This window comes from Brachionichthys hirsutus, chromosome 19 (genome assembly GCF_040956055.1).
Source record: "Brachionichthys hirsutus isolate HB-005 chromosome 19, CSIRO-AGI_Bhir_v1, whole genome shotgun sequence".
Taxonomy (NCBI): domain Eukaryota; kingdom Metazoa; phylum Chordata; class Actinopteri; order Lophiiformes; family Brachionichthyidae; genus Brachionichthys; species Brachionichthys hirsutus.
The window spans coordinates 2,817,796-2,835,586 of record NC_090915.1 but is presented as its reverse complement, the minus strand read 5'-3'; the positions used below and the strand labels follow the sequence as shown (position 1 = coordinate 2,835,586).

General features: G+C 46.9%; 1 protein-coding gene across 1 annotated transcript in view; it reads left to right on the top strand.

Moving 5' to 3' along the window:
• The window catches only part of unc5da (unc-5 netrin receptor Da), a 126,092-nt gene that overhangs the window by 14,231 nt on the left and 94,070 nt on the right, over nucleotides 1-17,791 (top strand). The window lies entirely within an intron of this gene.

The following is a 17,791-nucleotide window of genomic DNA, read 5'->3' as shown; positions in this document are numbered from 1 at the left end:
GAAAGAAATGGCACTAAATCTATTCTGAAGGTGCTTCGCTGCTTCCTGTTGCGGTGCGGGGGTGGGGGGGGGGGGGGGGCTGTAGACGCTGGTAAATGCTTGCTAAAGTACACGAACAACAAGCCGGCGGTCGTCCATCAGGAGGCGACGAGCGGCAACCTGTCAGGAGGAGGGCTTTTAAAATGTTCTCCTCCTGTCGCTAAGCATGATGGGAGCACGCGGCCGTCACGCGGCGAGCACGCGCTCGGGCCGCTCCGGACAGCGTGCAGGCAATATCCCGTTATTAGTAGGTTTGCTTTAACACCGGTAAGTCGTTAGAAAGACGCGGCTGAAGCAGCAGCAGGGAGTCGAGAGAAGAATGAAATCGGATGGATGAATTAGACGGCGCTCAATTACGATATCGGCGATCTTTAAAGTGCGTTTAAGGGTTTACGGGCTTCTTCATTCGACAGGCCGGCGGTTCTGCCCGTGCGTTTTGGACGTGACTGCTTTATGTCCATCAGCTGACATGACATGTACATAAAACAGCACATAAACGCACGTGAAGGTTAGCGCGGCGAGCGTGTCAAATCTGCAACCTTCAAAAATGAGTCCAAAAGCGCTCGACCACCGCAGGATGGAGACGGGCCGGTCCAAAGCGTCCTCGTTTCTTCTTGATCTTCCAGGAAAAAGAGGAGAATTTCAATTTAAAAGCCTGAATTTGAATTTAGATTGACTCGAGCGTTTTGGTTGACGGCGCTCCTCTGACTTCACGCGGCATTGAAGCCCGAGCCTCAGCGTCGCTTTCCAGACATTCGATTCTGTAGATATTTTTTTGGATTTTTTTAAATATGCAGTATTCCTCCCTAAACGGTCCGAGATACTTGAAATAGCAGGACAATCGACTTCAAAAACAGAACCTCCACTTCGGAGGTAAAAATGCAGCCAGCAGGAAAACCGAAACGTAAAATGAAAGGACGGAGGGAATCGAATGAAGCGATTCCCTCCGTCCTTTTTAAGGATCCTCTGGAGTGAAAGTTTGATTTATCATAATCGGATCTCAACCACATGATTCCTCCGCTCATAATAAGTGCTGGGTTTAATAATAATAATCTTTGGACCATTGGCTTCTTTCTGAGTTTAATTCAAAGGGTTTGGGATTCTGATGAGCTGGAAATGGTGCACAGAGCGGGAAGATCGGGGGGGGGGAGAGGGAGCGACTGGAATGTGTGAAATGAACAGTAATTAATGTGGAATAAGACTAAGGCTGGAAGAAAAGGCCACCACGTGCTTCTCTCATCCAGTCTGCCACTAATGGGAATATGATTGCATTCGCTCTTTTGTTTTCCCCCCCTCATGAGGGTTCTTTGTCTAATTTAATCAATACTCTGCGTTCAATGCTGTGAGTGGATGCAGCGATTCAGACAGCAAGCGGGTCGAGAGAAACCTTCAAAGCTGGACTGTTTGTTTTTCCTTTGTTTGTTTTATATCAGGAAAATACTATTTCTCATTTTGTTGCGATTTTTGCTCAAACCGACCCGCCTGAATTAACCCCGGAGCGCCTGAACGCACCACGGAGTGCCTGAACGCACCGTCTCTCTCGGGTCAGCCACATTACCTTAGAAGCTCAAGGACCGTTTAGGGTAATTGTATTTGTTTGCAGTGGGTGCTTGTCGTTCAATCAGTGTTCTGTTGCGGTCTTCGGTCCCGTGTGGGTTCGGACTCGGCCTCGCCCGACGTGGAACGCTCCCGACATCCTCGCTCGCCGCTCAGCCGCTCTCCTCCAACAGTAATTGCATTTTTCTTTTCACTCCGGCTATAAAATTGCTTCTGTTGCCGCTCCCCTCCCCCGTCTCCGCTCACTTTGTCCAGATGTTTTATCCACTTCGAGTCATTTCGTTACCGACGACGTGACTCCAGGGAACACAAGCTGGACAAAAAAAAAAATAGATTCCATTTTAAAGAAATCTCTTCAAAAATATTTCTAGAAGAATGTAATGCGTTTTGCCACGACCTCTGGAGGCGGCACGTTCCTGGTAGCAGCAGATCCTTGAAAGTCATGCGACGTTCCGAGGTGGGGACGGATGATGATGATGAATATATTTATTAGATAGAAGTACAAGTACAGTCAACAGTAGCATGTATTACAGTACAAATACAGTCAAATATCCTGTCTAAGAGGAGCATTTCAAAAAAGCCCTTACGGTCTTGTTTCTGTTGAAAGTCCTTAGTACATAAATCATCGACATTTAACAATACCAATAAAAATAAAAATAAAACCAATATTAAATTACTCAAGTGATGCAAAATAATAAAATAAAAAAATTACACCACAGATGCAAAATGGAGCTGTCCTTGGTGCTGAATCTGGAGCTGTCCTTGGTGCTGAGGCTGGATCGGAATTCTTCTTCCAGCACATCCGGCAGATGCTCGATTTGCATCCGGTTAATCTGGAGGCCAAATCAACACCTTTTAAAATAAGCGGTTAAAACAATTGGGGAAAATATTTCCACCAAAGTCAACTAAGCATTTTAGAGCCACGCCCCCTACTCCGACTTGGACAGATGCACATTAGCTCGGATGCTGCCTGCGGTCAATGTGACACGGCTGCCTGGTTGAGCAGATGAAATAGTGACTCCCTAAACTCCCACCGAGGAATGACGGGAACGTCCCGGCATGCCGGGCGGTAAAACCGGGAAGATATTCAGATCACACAGGAGCGTTCACACACTTTTACACACTTTTACACACTGACACACAAAAGAAAATCCTCTCTGTGAATTAGAACCTCTATTGAAATTCTGAACCATAGTCCGGGCTCTGAAATAAGCACAGAGGTGCAAGGAAAGAATCTCATATCCACTGAAAGAGAGCAAAAACGTCACACCTCCAAATGTCATTATCCTTATCCAGGCCCTTATCACAGCTCAGGAATTACTCATTCAGGGCTGGGGGTGAGATCGCAGCAAGCGCACGGATGTGCCCCCTCCAAGAAAGAAATCACAGTAAAAATGCCTGCCGCTGCCTCTGCAGCCTTCCTATCGGCGCTAAGCTCCAGCTTTCACTCGGGCACGCCGAGGGTGTTTGGTGCTGATAAATTTACATAGCTTACATCTGGATGCTGAGGAGGGAAGGAGTCCAGCGGCAGTCCCGAGAGATTCCGGGACCCCAAAAGAGGATTACAAGCCACTAGCGGCGCCACTCGTCCTTGTTAGGGCCGCAGGTGCTACAATAGCAGTAGCTGCTATTAATTCAATTAGTGTTGAATGACGGTTGCACACATCCTAACAACAAATTATGCAGATCGGTTTTGATATTTAACACTTGAAGAACTCGGATGACTGGCCCGGATTTGAACCGACAGTGCCAGGAATAATAATATCACTAGAAGGGGACTTAACCCGGCTCCGATAGCGACAAGCAAAATAAAGAAAAAGGAACAGATAGAGTTTGATTCATGCTCTGAAACAGGGGTCCCCAACCATTGATTATTGGAGTCTGACGGGTGTTTTATTTTGAAAAGCAACCGGATTTTCTCTGAAAAAAAAAAAAAAAAACACTTTTCTTGGAGGCGCCGTCGATCTCGTTTAACAGACAATACCAGGAGTCATGTTTCAAATACGGGTTTATCTACAGGTGACTCATGCACCAAGTCCGCTCTGCATAATGTGGTGACAAGCGATAAAAGGGGGCAATGAAGCCTTCAAAGCTGCTTCGACACACACAGAGACCAAGAACCCCGGATAGATGTAATAATCCTTGAATAGTAATTACATTTGCATAATATAAGGTTTAGTGGTCAGATCCCTCTTTTAATTAACCCCCCCTGTCGTGGAAAAATTGACCGGAATGAAACCAGTCCTTGTCAGGACAAAGGTTTGTGAGCGCTGCTGTAAAACCTCGGCTGCTACGTGGGAGCGGCGATACGCAGAATGCTAAGATCGGAAACGCGTTTGAGCTCCGGAGGACACGACCTCAGACATTTCAGCCAAGGCTACGATCAATTCCAATTTGTCACTGCAACAATGTCACATCTGCAAGCCAGAAGCGAGGGCAAAATAGGATGCTCCAGGTCGGCCGGCTCATATTTACATCTCATCAGCCGCGACGCAAAGCATCCTGGGTACTGGCCGTACATCCGCTGTGGTCGACGTGTCGATTGCGGTTAACCGCTCCACTGATGCAAAGTTTTCTGCGATGACTCAATAATCTTTCGCGTCGACTTGAACGCGTCGACTTAAAAAGTTTCGAAAAAAACAAAACAAGAATTGCACTTTGTGTCGTGACCTTCATCCCTGCAAAGTCACAAAATAAAATAAAATACAATCATGATCCCTCTGAGAGGTTCAAAATAAGATTCCAGGCGCTCGTAGGAAACCCGATAAGGGTTCCGCTCCGCTCCCAGAGACAAAGTCACAGCTTTAGATAGAACATCTGCAACCAAACAAACCTGCATGCAGCAGGACAGCATTCCGTGGATTAAGGGTCCTCTGTGGTTGTTTGCCTTTTTAATTGTGTCCTAATTATCATTTACCCCTAATTAACCTGTGAGGATGGGAGCTGGGCCGGATTAATCCTGCTCATTCTTGGCCCGCTGTGGAGTAGAAATCAACTTCCTCGTTGGCTGTTTAATCAGCTTTCTGCAAAAAAGCATTGCACGAGGGACGTGTGTGTCGGTACGCGTGGACACACACATCCAGTTATTAACTTTCTTTGTCGGTGCCAACTTCACTCCACAAGGACGGATTCGAGGCCACGCAGTTTCCTTCCGAACTTGTCTTCTGGCTCTCACATTTTGAGAACTTCCTTCACCTTGGTTGTCTTGAATAGAAAAAAAAATACCGTCCATTCGCCCACATCAGATTTGAAACACGAGCTTCGTCGACGTCGTGACATTCGTGTTGTGCTATTGCGTTTCCCCGGCTGCTTTTATATTTCACTTTAATGCTTTCATGAGCATCTGGTTTCTTTTTTTTTTGCATCCGTCAGTCTGTAAATATGGAATGTTGGAAAACATCACATTTAGAGAAGGAAATGAAACAAACAATCTCAGAATTGGACCAAGACAATAATGTCTCCACCGCTGAGACACGGAAGATAGTCCCGCAGGGATGGCCAGAAACAATCAGGAGAGAAATCAGAATGTTTCAGTCATATTTTCCTTCTTGTTCCATATACAAAATTGATGGAGCCATGTGACTGGTGTTCATATTGTCACCTCATGTTTGGACAGAAAGTCAATGACTCGTCAAATTAATCCGAAATGTTTCAGAGCTTTCCCTAAACTTTTTCTTTTTCACAAAACTTTACCAACCCCGGTCTTTTAGCAGATAATGCTCCAAAATTGCACAGGGGGACAAAGAACATGTAGAAAAAAAAAACAATTTTGGACAGGTCATAAAACAGCAAAAGACTTTCCAAAGTTTCACCAGTATTTCTTTGAGAGCGAACATTCACATCAACATGTTGTATGCGGGCGAAACCGATGACAGTGCAGCCATTAAAAAGCAATTACGTTCCAATCACCGGCTGACGTTATCCCGTCTCCCTGTCCTGCATCTGCAGAGGTAATATTCCTACAATGACACTTCCCCATCTACCTTTCCTTTCCTCTCCTTTCCTTATCTGTCTTCTATTTCTTCACCCGCATGTGTGCCTAAATAAAGCGGCATGAGTCATTGTGGGCCAAATGCCTAATAGCTGATAAGCTAACCCAGAAAACTGGCTCCATTACGGATATTTTCTACGTAACAGATTAACAAATATTTTCCATCCATTCATGTTCTTATCTGGGTTGCGGTGACGGTAAACTCGGCAGGACACGTCCTCCTGTCCGGCCGCACCCTACGACTCCTCCTTGGTGTTCCTGGAGCTTTGTGGGAAACGTAGTCCCTCCGATTCTCTGGTGAGGTCATCTGGGATTTATTCGCAGCAACTTCAGGAGGCGGCATCCGGTTCCTGTTTTGTTCCTGTTTTGTTCTGACGTTTCTTTGCTTTGTGCTTCCTGTCATTACGCACTCATTTTGCTTGGCTCAGGTCCTGCGTTTGCGTTCTTGCCCCTCCTCTTTCCCCTCGCCGGTGGGATCCATGTTTCTTGATCTTCACAATGATTGTCTCATCATTTCCACCTGCCCCCACCTGTCACCTGTTTGCCATGCCCTCGTTATCTCGGTGCATTTAGTTGGAGTGGTTCCTGTCGTTAGTTCACCGGCTCATCATCGCCACATGTTCCGGCTGTCTTGCCTTGTGGCTATTTACTCTTGCGCCTTTTCACTTTTCCCCCAACGTGGACCGTTTCCTGGATGTCACACCTGTCTCTATTTGCTTGGATTTGTGCGTCTGGTTTATTGGATCGTTTTTGAACTGTACTTGCCTTTTCACTTAGCTTCTCATTGTTCACTGCTAGAACCATTGCGCCACCTCCCGCTTTACCTGCTCCGCCTTAAATGCTGTTTGACCAGCTTCAGTTTGATGTGTGCTACTTGTGTTAGCACATGGTGTCCCTCAGGGCTCAGCATTAAGCTCCAGCTGTGTTATTTTACCCTTGAGTGCTTTCTATAAAGATAGAAAATCGAGCAGTTAAACTTTCAGCCGGGATTTTTTTTTTATTTTTGGGTCCGTTGCTTCAACACATTAATCACAATAGTCAAGAGCTAAAATTGGACTAATTCATTTGGAGAAACGGCAAGAGCAGCAACACATTTTGGAACAAAAGTTAAGATGGGTTTGTTCGTCAAGTGCGACAGCTTGATACAGGATGCCGTGATGGCGACAGGTCTCTGTACAGATGGCCTGACGGTCTATGATTTTTCATTGGTTGGCCAGCCTGAGTCCCATTTCATTTTCCCGTGACCATAAATTAGCCATAAACAGCCTTCAGTCCAAGCTGGGCTCGCATGGACCCCATCTCGGGTCGCCGATGTTTCACAAAAATAATCACAATCACGAGTTGGCTGATATGCTCACTTGGGGACAATTAAAACAAGCCATGCTGCTTTTATTGTGGGAGCGGATGCTGTGAAATCATTTAATTAGCCGTCAAACTGAGGCCTGCAGCTGCAACCCGGAGACCCGCCGCAAAAGGAAAAACTGGCCACTGGTCAGGGAATTTCAAAGAGCAGAAACACACATTTCTGCAGCGGGTGCCAGAAACGGACTGACAAATACGCCACAAATAATCACCCAGTTGTGTGTGTGTGTGTGTGTGTGTGTGTGTGTGTAGAACGTAAGTCTTGCCTTTACATGGAAAACCAAATGTTTTAAGTCAATTTTTTACAAAAAATGAATATTTGTGTGTTCTGCCTGGCGGCTGCAGGATTTAATCAAAGTGACACTGAACAAACTCGCAGCGCGGAAATGCAGCCTGTATTTATGGATCTGTGACCTACATTCACGCCACTCTGGCTTCCTGTCACCGCGCCGCGCCTCGGTGATGGAATATTCGTATAAAGTAAATGCTACTGCGCCAATAATGCTGGCAGGATGTTGCTTTCAATTTCAGAGGTTCATTTCCCCAAAGTAATGCAAGTCATCCTTCTTATCCCGCGCCGAAATAATTGCTCCTCCATCGATCGCCAAAGTCAAATCAGCGGTCGTGGAAACGGGAAATTGGGATGTAAAGCGTGTAACTCCGAGTGAAGCTTCGGTTTCGGATGATGTTTGAATGGATGCCTCTTCTGATTGAATCCGTGACCTTCTCCTGACTTCTAAACAGCCAAAGTTGGCCCGCCATTATCGCCCCTGCAGTATATCCTCCGCCGCCGCCGCTAACCTCGGCTTTGCCTTCTTCATTTTTTCCCCTTCCTTGATTTTCATTCTTACTCTGTCTTCTCTTTCTCCTTCTAAACGCTATTTTCCTCCATTCCCGTTGCCTCTCCTCCTCATGACTCAAGTCACGAGTCATTAGAAAAGCGTGACCTTCTGGGAAAGGTCTTGGGTAAGCAGTGATGAAGTGGGGTTGTGCCCGTTGAAGAAAGCGATGCCGCCGCACTGTAATAGGTGCAGCTTTAGTCCAGGGAGCAGACTAATGGTCCTCAACCTCAATGTGCCATTAGCCTCAAATAAAGACTGGAGGGAGGACAAAACGTGGTCGACTCCTCCACCCAGTCTGACATATAGACGATCCAGGGAATGCTACATATGGAGATTCCCCGTAATAGTTGCCTCGCCCTCCGAGGAAAGATTTCTCATTTTAAATTGAAAGGACTCCTGCAGCACTCTGATGCGAAGGTGCAGAACGGAAGCTCTGTGTTTGTACCGTAGGCGATGTTGCTCGGCGAGTTCTTGCTTCTTGTTTACCTCGCCCACGGAGGTTAAGCCATCGGCTCGCTCTGGTTGTTTGTTGGCAGGATTTAAAAAGAACTAATTGGTGAATTTTTCATGAAACGACAGTTGGCCATGACGGCAGAGAAGGAGCTTATCTTTCTTCTCCGTCTATTAAACTTAAACTACTTTGGTGTATTTCGGTGGAACTTTGGTGAAAAAGACTTTTGGAGTGAATCCAGACATCTGGGAGAGACATTTAGCCTCCTTTGAGGTGACAAAGGTGACTACGTGGCCGGAAAGTCCCCCCCCCCTCACCAGCCGGTTAGAGAGGCCTCCTTCATTATGTGGCCTTTTTGCCCTTGGTGAAAAATAATTCAAGGTGGATTCCCCCCCAGACTCCATAAATCCCCCCCCCCTCCAGCGCCACAGCAGGAATGGTAAAACTAAAGTGATCCTCATGTGCGACATTGGAGAAGTGCTCTTAAAAGGTGTGTTTGTGCCCTTCACACACCGAAGCACATTTGTAAACACTGAAATAACAAAGAGTGACATTTTTCAAAAGAGCTCAGTAAGGATTCGCATCGATTTCAGAATTAAAGCGACAGACCCGTGACTGTAGAAATGACTGCACACACCTGCGAAGCGGGACTTGAAGCTCAGGAGCTCGCTCAGAGTTTTAATCTGGAATTCTCCAAATAAAAGTCACACAAATCCGTCCTCTAAACAAGCGCCCCAGCGCAGGCAGCCCCTTTAGCGACTAACGGCTAATCAATTAGCTTCAGCCGTGATTAATCGATGCCGGGTTGAAGCTCGCAGACCAGCCTTCGCTGGCGACACCATTGATCTCACGAGGGTCAGGCGGCGGGACGTGCCTGACACCTCAGGGCGTCGGCCTTCACGCTGTTATTCTGAGGTCGACTATTGAATAGCTGTCTATCACCACGGCGCCGGCGGATCTCCTGCGCGGATCACCGGCACGGCGAGGGAGCAGATGGTGCCATTTCTTTTATTGATGACGAACATCGACGTTGTGCGTCGCGTTACGCATCAAAACAAGATGCACAAATCACACTCGTGGGTGCGGCTACCCAGAGCGTAAACTATACATAAATTACCTTCACTATGCATTACATCGAATTACAAATACAAGATGACAATCTGCGATTCAGCATTACTGATATAATCTATATTATACAACGTTAATCTCTCACAGGGACGGTTTCCCACAAACATCGTGCCAGCTCGTATTCGCTTACAGCATTTGGCAATTTCCATCATGCATTGAGGGACTGGCCATTCATTGGCTGCTAGTTGAGACGACTGTCTATTAATAAACACGGTCGCCAGGGTTTGGCTGTTCAAGGGTTGATCAATGAAAGGACTGGTAAACACAAACATCCCCAGAGACGCACGCAAGCACACTGTTCTGCTGCTCTGTGCGATAAAGAAAGTCCGTCTGATCCGAACGGCTGCAGATTATAGTTCATTCTGAGTGCTGAAAAGGCAAAAGCGGAATGATTCAGTTTGCGCCTTCCTTGCTGCTCATGAACGACGTGCAGATTGTTCTCTTGTTGCTGTCGATAGCAAACGGTAATTGTGTTGGAGTCAAACATTCTAAAGCGGAAACTTCTAAAGCCAAAAAAAAAAAGCAAGGTGTCACCTACTGGCCTGGCATGCATACTACATTTGAATAAATGTTATTTTAAACACGGCCTCTATGTGTCACATGTGACCCTGCAAACAACTCGTTATAGATACCGGGTATTGATTTGGATATATGTACACATGTTCATAGTTTTTCCAAATACACAACAAAGCTAGCATTTTAATCGTACACCTACACATCTGTAGTATTAAGTCATAAAGAAAAATGGCACCCAGCACAGGCAGGTGACTTTAGCATCATCTTTATCTTGCCTAACCTGAGCCCCGCCCTTCTGCAATGTTTCATAGATTTGGATTTATTAGAGAATGTTTTTGATTAATTATCTTCTTGCTAGATGTTTTATAGAATCCTTTCCATATTCCAGCTAACAAGCCCCCCTGACCTCTGATTTATCTGTAAATATCAGATGTCCATGGAAGAACATGAATGTTATTTATTGTAATAAAATGCATCAGTTTATGGTAATGAGTGAAATCAGCAACAACCCGGCTAATAGGAGGGAGCGTCTCCGACGCATGCTGTCGATCGCTTCCACATGGAGATTAAATAACGACGAGCATATGAGGCCTTTATGGGAGTCTCTGATCAAAGACTGGCGGTAGGTTAATTACAGCTCACATCAAAGACTCCGAGACCTCTCGGGGAGCAGCTTCTCATCGCCACACGCTTGACATATGGTGGTTCTCCATGCATACTGCAAAGATCAGCCTCATGTCAGCCGCCGTTCGCGCCCTGCGTGCACACGGGCGTCCTGCAGGGGAAGCGCTTCCGTAAAAGCCTTCATGTGTATCGCAGTGGAAAATCAATACAGCCTGGTGTTTGCTTAGTCTCGCGCTGATTTGATGAATTTCAACGAGTCTCACCCGCCACGTTGCATTGACACGGAAACGGTGAATGGCCTTTGCTGGCATGGCAACACTTCCCTAACCAACAACGCTCAAGTGCTTTCTGCATCGGCGATCGATCTAATGAAAACCATGTACTTCTTCTGCCCACTTGGTTACCGCCAGACGTTTGTGTAAAACAGCATTAAAACGTCAGCAAAAATGTAATTAGTGTCAGGCATCGCTAAGCATCGGCGCCGCAGGAAGTCTCCCTCATGCTTCCTCCCAACAAATCAAAGCAAGGAGGAGGGAACTTTCCCGTGGATGCGTAAGATGACAGGAATGCCTGTGCTCCGGTTGAGATGCAGTAAACACAGGATAGATGGATGGATGATAGATAGAAATCTACGGGGTAGATAGGGATAACATAGACATATGGGGGTAGATATGATTATATATAATACATCCCTCCCTCCCTGGCGTGTGAGAGAAATAATAAATGCACCCCCTTATGCTGCAGTCATTTATTATCTTGAAGCTCTTAATGAACACTTTCATTAATGTATGTAATATTCAGCGGGCAGTCATCAGCATAAAAAGTGTATTCATCTCGCCGTCTTTCACGCTGACTGATTGCCATGTCGTCTATACACTTGATGAATTAATGATGGCGTCTGACGCCAGCTGAAGCACCTGAGAGGAGAAAGCCGGTGACGATGTGTTGTACAGTCCATTAGAGGCGAACCGGTTCCCCTGGTTTTAATGCTATTATTAATATGCGCGCTGACGAACATCAGAATATTAAAGGATTATGAGATTCAATTCCAGGACTCGCCGTGTGCATCGCCTGAATATCAACGAATGACGATCAAACGTTTTTGATGGCAGGTCCGTGCTGGTGGAGGTTTTTTTTTTTTTTTTTTTTTTGGCCTACGAGTACACGCACTCCTCCACTCTTTGAAATTCATGACGGTGTAAAAGCCCCTGGATATAATTACACCAATTCAGGAGAGGTGGCAATCTGGATTGGTTAATGCAGCGCTGTGGAACAAGGACAGGCAAACCGGAAGGTCGGAGCAGCGGGGAAGAAAGCACCGCTGATGATGAGATGAGAGGAACCGGCTCTGCTAACAAACCCCGCATGAGAAAAAGCGACTCGGCGACTCCTTTGACCTGCCTGTACACTCATTGCACAACAGTAAGAATCAATCGACTCATCTCCACTTCTCTCCACGGGGGGGGGGGGCTGCTATGTGAACCGGCTCTTCAGCCAGCGCCCTCTTCCGTGGCGCTTCGCCAACAACTGCCAACTATTCTGATGTTTGCATTAAGGTGTGATTTAGGCCACGTAAAGGGTTAATGAGGTCAGCGTGTCACTCAGAGTTGGGTTCATTCCCTCAGAGATCCATGACATCCATGATAAGGAGCCAGGTGAAGGTCCAGGTGGCACTACAACAAAGCAACATGGGGAAACGGGATGCTGCATGTGCTGCTGGGATGATGAAATGAGCTGCAGGCGCGGGGGGGTCGGTGAGGGAGATGTGGTGATTGCAGGGCGGATAGGAGTGGAAGGTTCCGGAATCAAATAAAACCAGTGTAACCCACCAGGTGGATTATTACAGTGACATGTTTGATGTGGAAATGAAGCCGGCGGGAGCGACAGCACCTCCACTTCCACCGAGATCTCCCTGCCATGCTCCGCTGACGGCTCGGCGATGAAGTGGAGGCTTCAGACTGTAGAAAGAAATGTGTATGCGGGTCAGTTCCCCTGCTGCGTGCATGCATTGTGACGGATCCATCTCAACTCTTGATTGGGTATCTATTGAGGACAGCAGTCTTTTGGATTATTTATCAGCTGTAATGATTTTTTTTGACTCCATAAACAATCCCATTGTAGTGCACAGTTACAGAACCCCCCCCCCCCCCCCTCCACGTAACAGGAAACAGGCGTTTGAATGCACAATTGGCATCTTTGAGATTAACTTCTGCCGCTTTCCCTGCAGGTCTTTCCCAGCTGCACCTGCAAAGCGCCTTGAGGTAACTTTCTGTTATGATCTGAATGCCAAAGAATGGAATGCAGCATCGCGTCGGCATGTTGCATTCTTCAAAACAGCTCCATTAGTCATAGGATGCCTGAATGAATAATGCTCGCCGGCCTGGCTCCGCCGGCTCGGCACGCCAAAGACGAAGGAGGAAAAGAAAAGCAGGACTGTTCAGGGCCAATCTTTTGCAGCAAACAGCAGATGCTCTAAGCTTTTCATGCATTATGTAGCGCTGTCACAGTCGAACTGTTTTATCATCTTCGCCAAGGAGCTTATGTTTTTGCCGGTGTTTGTTTTCATTGTAAAGGAATCTAAAAATGTAAAATAAATGTAGGTCCATTATTTAAATCCTAATATAGGGGGGTGCTGTGGCGCTTGGCGGAGGTCTGCGCTCTCCGAGTCCTTTTCTAGTTACATATTGATAATAGAATAATACAAACATTAATGGGTTCATTTATTTGTTTATTTTAAATGAACCATTTCCCAGTCAAATCTGGGCCTCGGTGCTCCTCTTGTGCCGGCGGGACGGCGTTCCGGTGTCACGTCACAGCTGAGGGGTTAGAACCAAGTCAATTTCTCCGTCACGGCTGCTGCCCAACAAAGACTGATGAGGGTTGGATATGCAGAGGCGAGAGGCGGTGGTCTCGCTGACGACTGATCCTTATCCTTCTGTCAAAGCCTTGGCTTTCAGTGCGGCGGCGCTCCCGTCACCTGCTGGTAACAGCTGTTTGGTCACGGCTGCTGGATCGAACTGCTTCTCTGATAGCCTTCTGCTCTGCACAGCGGTGAGCTCAGCGAAGGTTGATCGCTCGTCAAGAAGCGAACATAGGTAGGGGGGGGGGAAGGGGGGGGGGCGGCGGTAAAAAACTAATGGAGGAAGTCGTAGCCTCCGTTTGACCTTTAGATCCCATAAAGACGGCTTTAAAGGTGAGGATTTATGGCTGGTTGCTTTAATTACTGATTAGCATCTAACCTTAACGCAGATCGTAGCGGCGGTGGTTCCCCAGGGGGTCCCTCCGGCCTCGCCCTCCGGCCTCGCCCTCCGGCCTCGTCCCTCCGGCCTCGTCCCTCCGGCCTCGTCCCTCCGGCCTCGTCCCTCCGGCCTCGTCCCTCCGGCCTCGTCCATCCGGCCTCGTCCCTCCGGCCTCGTCCCTCCGGCCTCGTCCCTCCGGCCTCGTCCCTCCGACCTCGTCCTATTTTGTAACGTTCATTTACATTTCATTTAGTTTCCTCTCTCCTCTGTGCCAAAACACACTTTTAAATAAGTTTGGCTGTTTGCACTCTTGGAAAACAATTAAAACTTTTCGGTTTTAATTGTTTTCCAACGCCAGGCTTCCGTTAACGGCGGGGTTCTGTATACTTCAAAGAAAAGTCAAAAACCTTTTCAACAACATTCCTTAAATGATCCCAACAAGCTGCTCACTTCGAGTTTGTAGATTCGTGTCACCGATCGTACATTTGACCACCGACTCCTAGGCGAACAGATGAAAGCGGAGGTCGGCGGGTTCGCTGCTGTCTGCCTTTATTTCAGATCCATTTTTAAACGCGTTCAAATCGCAGCTTTTCCCGTCTGGATGAATGACAGCAAAACATTTAAACCCAAATAGACTCTTCCTCTTTTCCCGTTGAGTATTACGCAGACGGAGGAGCGACCCCCCCACCTTAAGGTGGAATGCCCGTCGATGTGAGCAGATCCATCAGCGTGTGTCTCCCACAGAGATACTGAGACGAAGGATGGATGTAATGGATTGATTTAAGCCTTGCTCTCCTTCCTGACTGACTGAATAGCTGAGTGGAATACTCCAGAAAATACCTTCAGCAGGCGGGGAAGGCATTTATAGCGCTCGCTCCCTCCGCCGTCGAGTTCATCCATCACCTGGGTTGATTGTGGGGTTGGGCTCTCTCAAGGTTATTGCCTATCCTTGATTATTTCCGAATAAGAAAGGGATTTGACGTCGATCTACCCGGATAACTTTCCCCGTGTTTACGTCAGGAGACTGTTTTTATTTTTAAGGTCTTGTGGTGACGACTGATTACCAAAATCGTACATGAAGAAGTTTAGAAGAATGAAGAGATAATTGGTTTTATTTGCTCTGGAATGTGGATCCCTTCCACCCCACCCCCCAATCCAGGCTTCTTCATGAGGGGGAATCAGAAACCGTTTGTCACCTGCGCCATTCATTTGCTAATTTGGGGGTTTGATGACGCCTTCATGTGATAAGACGGCCTTTTGTTTCTGCGCGGTTCCGGTCGGCTGAGGAAACGTGCAATCATTGTCTTTGTAGAAGCAGCGGCGCGCCAAAGAAAGACTTGTGGGACGATCCACAAGACTCCATGAATTAAACATGCAGGTTGCTCGGCTGGAACCGCGCAGTTCAAAAAAGCAAAAATGTGCCGCTGATTACATTAGCTAAAAAATAAAATAAAAAATAAAATAGAAGCTCCTCGGTTTAAAAAGCAGCACGGCGTTCATTTTCCATCTCTTTGTTGTTCTTTTCATACAACAGAAGAACCCTGTGCGGCTCCTTATCATAGTAGGGTAATTCTGTCATGCTTCGTCGTTGATTTGGGGGGGGGGGGTCCGATGATCCATTACCTGAGGACCCCCAGATGATAGAACCTGGTGTTCTTTGTGCATCGTGTCTCCAGGTGGGACAAAAAAGCAGCAAGATGAACCCCTCGCCTGCAAAAGATGCTCCCAAGCCTCTCATCAGTAATTTCTATGACAGCCTATTTCTTCTTGGGGAGGAGCGGGAACGTGTCCTGCCGTCTGTGAAGGCACCACTTTTCTCTTTCTTGCCGGCTTCTAATAAATTATTTATCCAGTCGCGTAATAGCAGTACCTGCAGAGTAAATACACGTGTGTGTTATTCATAATGTTAAATACGCCGGAGGCTTGTACTTTGGATGAGTTGAAGTTTGTCTGCAGCTGCAGAAAACGAGTGACTAATGTTGGATCCTTGGGCTGGTTGCAGCTCGTACACCGGGCGGCTGTTACCTGTCGCACCCCCCTCGTACCTCCAAGGTCAACTTGGAGGTACGAATCCCCCGAGCTGATTTAATATCTCGCAGAGAACCTGCCTCGCTTGTTTTTTCTTTTACTGAGGAGTAATTATTACACATCAATGGTATTTTTTTCTTGTATCTGTTATGGATGTGTCGCAGTACACAATCGTGAATCTTTCATCCTTTATATGAAGAATAAGTGCTTTCCTCCATCGTAACCGTCAAACACAAGTCAAATCGCTCAAAGCGAAGAGGACAAGAAATATCTCCATGATTACATAGGAAGAAACGAGTGTTTGAAAGAACCCACCAAATACCTTTTATTTAGACATTTTATATGTATATATATATATTTATGACAGATATTACATTTCAACACAGCCGTGGTTTGTTTCGAAATGAGAGGAAATTTGAGAGTTGAAAGGGAGAAACGGATAATTGGTCTTGGAGGATGCGATGCGTGAAGTTTGTACAGAGATGTCTTCATGCCGTTTTAAGACGTGCATGCCGCTGGCGTGGCTGGCGGTGAGCCAAGTTCAATGTTGTATTTTTTTTTTATTCGTTTCACAAAGATTTGACTTTTCTAACGAACTCAGAAGCAGCCAAACGCGTCTGACGGGAATACACACTCCTAAATATTTATTAGACTCATCTCCCTTTTTCTTTGCTGTTCTTTGTGTAAATGAAGGGAGGCAACACGTCTCTGTTACAGAAGGAAATACAGCGGGCGTTACGTTCCAGGACGTTCCAGGACGTTCCAGGACGTTCCAGGATCCCTGAAAGTGAGCCGTGCTGTAGCGAGGGACGGCTGCAAAACAAGCTCTTGCACAATATGAACACGTCTTCGAGGTGTTTTACATCCCAGATAAATAGACATAAAATAGAACAGGTTTGATGAATGACACCGTCAATGTGCTCCTTCGTTTTATCTTCTGCTTCCTGTGAGAATCCGGATCAGAACCTGAGTTGCTTTCCGGGGACGCTGATTGGCAGTTGCTCTAACCCCTCAGGCTCTATGGCGCCGATCCCTGAAGACAGTTCGCCTTCACCTTTGCATGAAATGTCAGAAGCTCGAGGGCAAGATTACTGCTGAACCTTTTTTTTTGGGGGGGGGGGGGCAATTTATTCCGTTTGATTACCATACAATGCAGGAAGTGGTGTCGCTGTGCAGACTGACTTGTGTGAGTAATTGATTCCATCTAGAGATATTCTGGCTCATTAACCTGATCAGAGAGTAATCAGACACCAACGACACACAAACACACACATGCACGTGCTGTGCATGACATTTATTTGAATTACGGTGATGAAAAGCAACACAAAAGTGTCGTCTATTAGCAAAGACGTGGCGTTTTAGCATGTAGAGGAGGACCTTCAGGCAGCCTGCCTCCGTGTCCCTGAGACCAGGTCCCGCAGGTCGGACTCTCTGGAATGATGATCAGGAAACTGTCCTCCAGCTTTTCGTCCATTGAAAATGATATCTTCTATAAATCTAATGGGATCACAGGCGGGACCTGGAGCTGAAGCTGTCGGGGCTGAGTCCCGTTCTCATGAACGGCAGCAACTGAATTCATGAAGTTCGAGTCGAGCCGAAGGTAGAGGATAAGCAGCGGGGGGAGGGGGAGACCTTCGGATTGACTTCATCCCTCTTTGTCCTGCTTTTCAGAGAATCCCCAGGAATCAGGAAGAGAAGCTGCTGCCTCGAGAGCGAGTCCCAGGGGCCCGATTAGCTCCGTGTACCGGCGGCCCTTTCACTCGGAGCAACAAGCCGATAAATGGCCTCAACTTGCACGTCTGCTTGCATTAACGGCTGTGGCGAGGATGCACGACGGCCATTTGTTTTTTTTGCAAATGTTGCAACGGGCAGATCTCTCTGGGTGTCACACGCCGAGCTTTTATCCCACAGAAGAATAAAGCAGAGATGCGTCGGAGAAATGCCTCCCACACGGCGCTCCTGCATAATCTTCCTGCTGTCATTTTGTTCTGCTGTTGTTGTTTTTTGCCCGAAG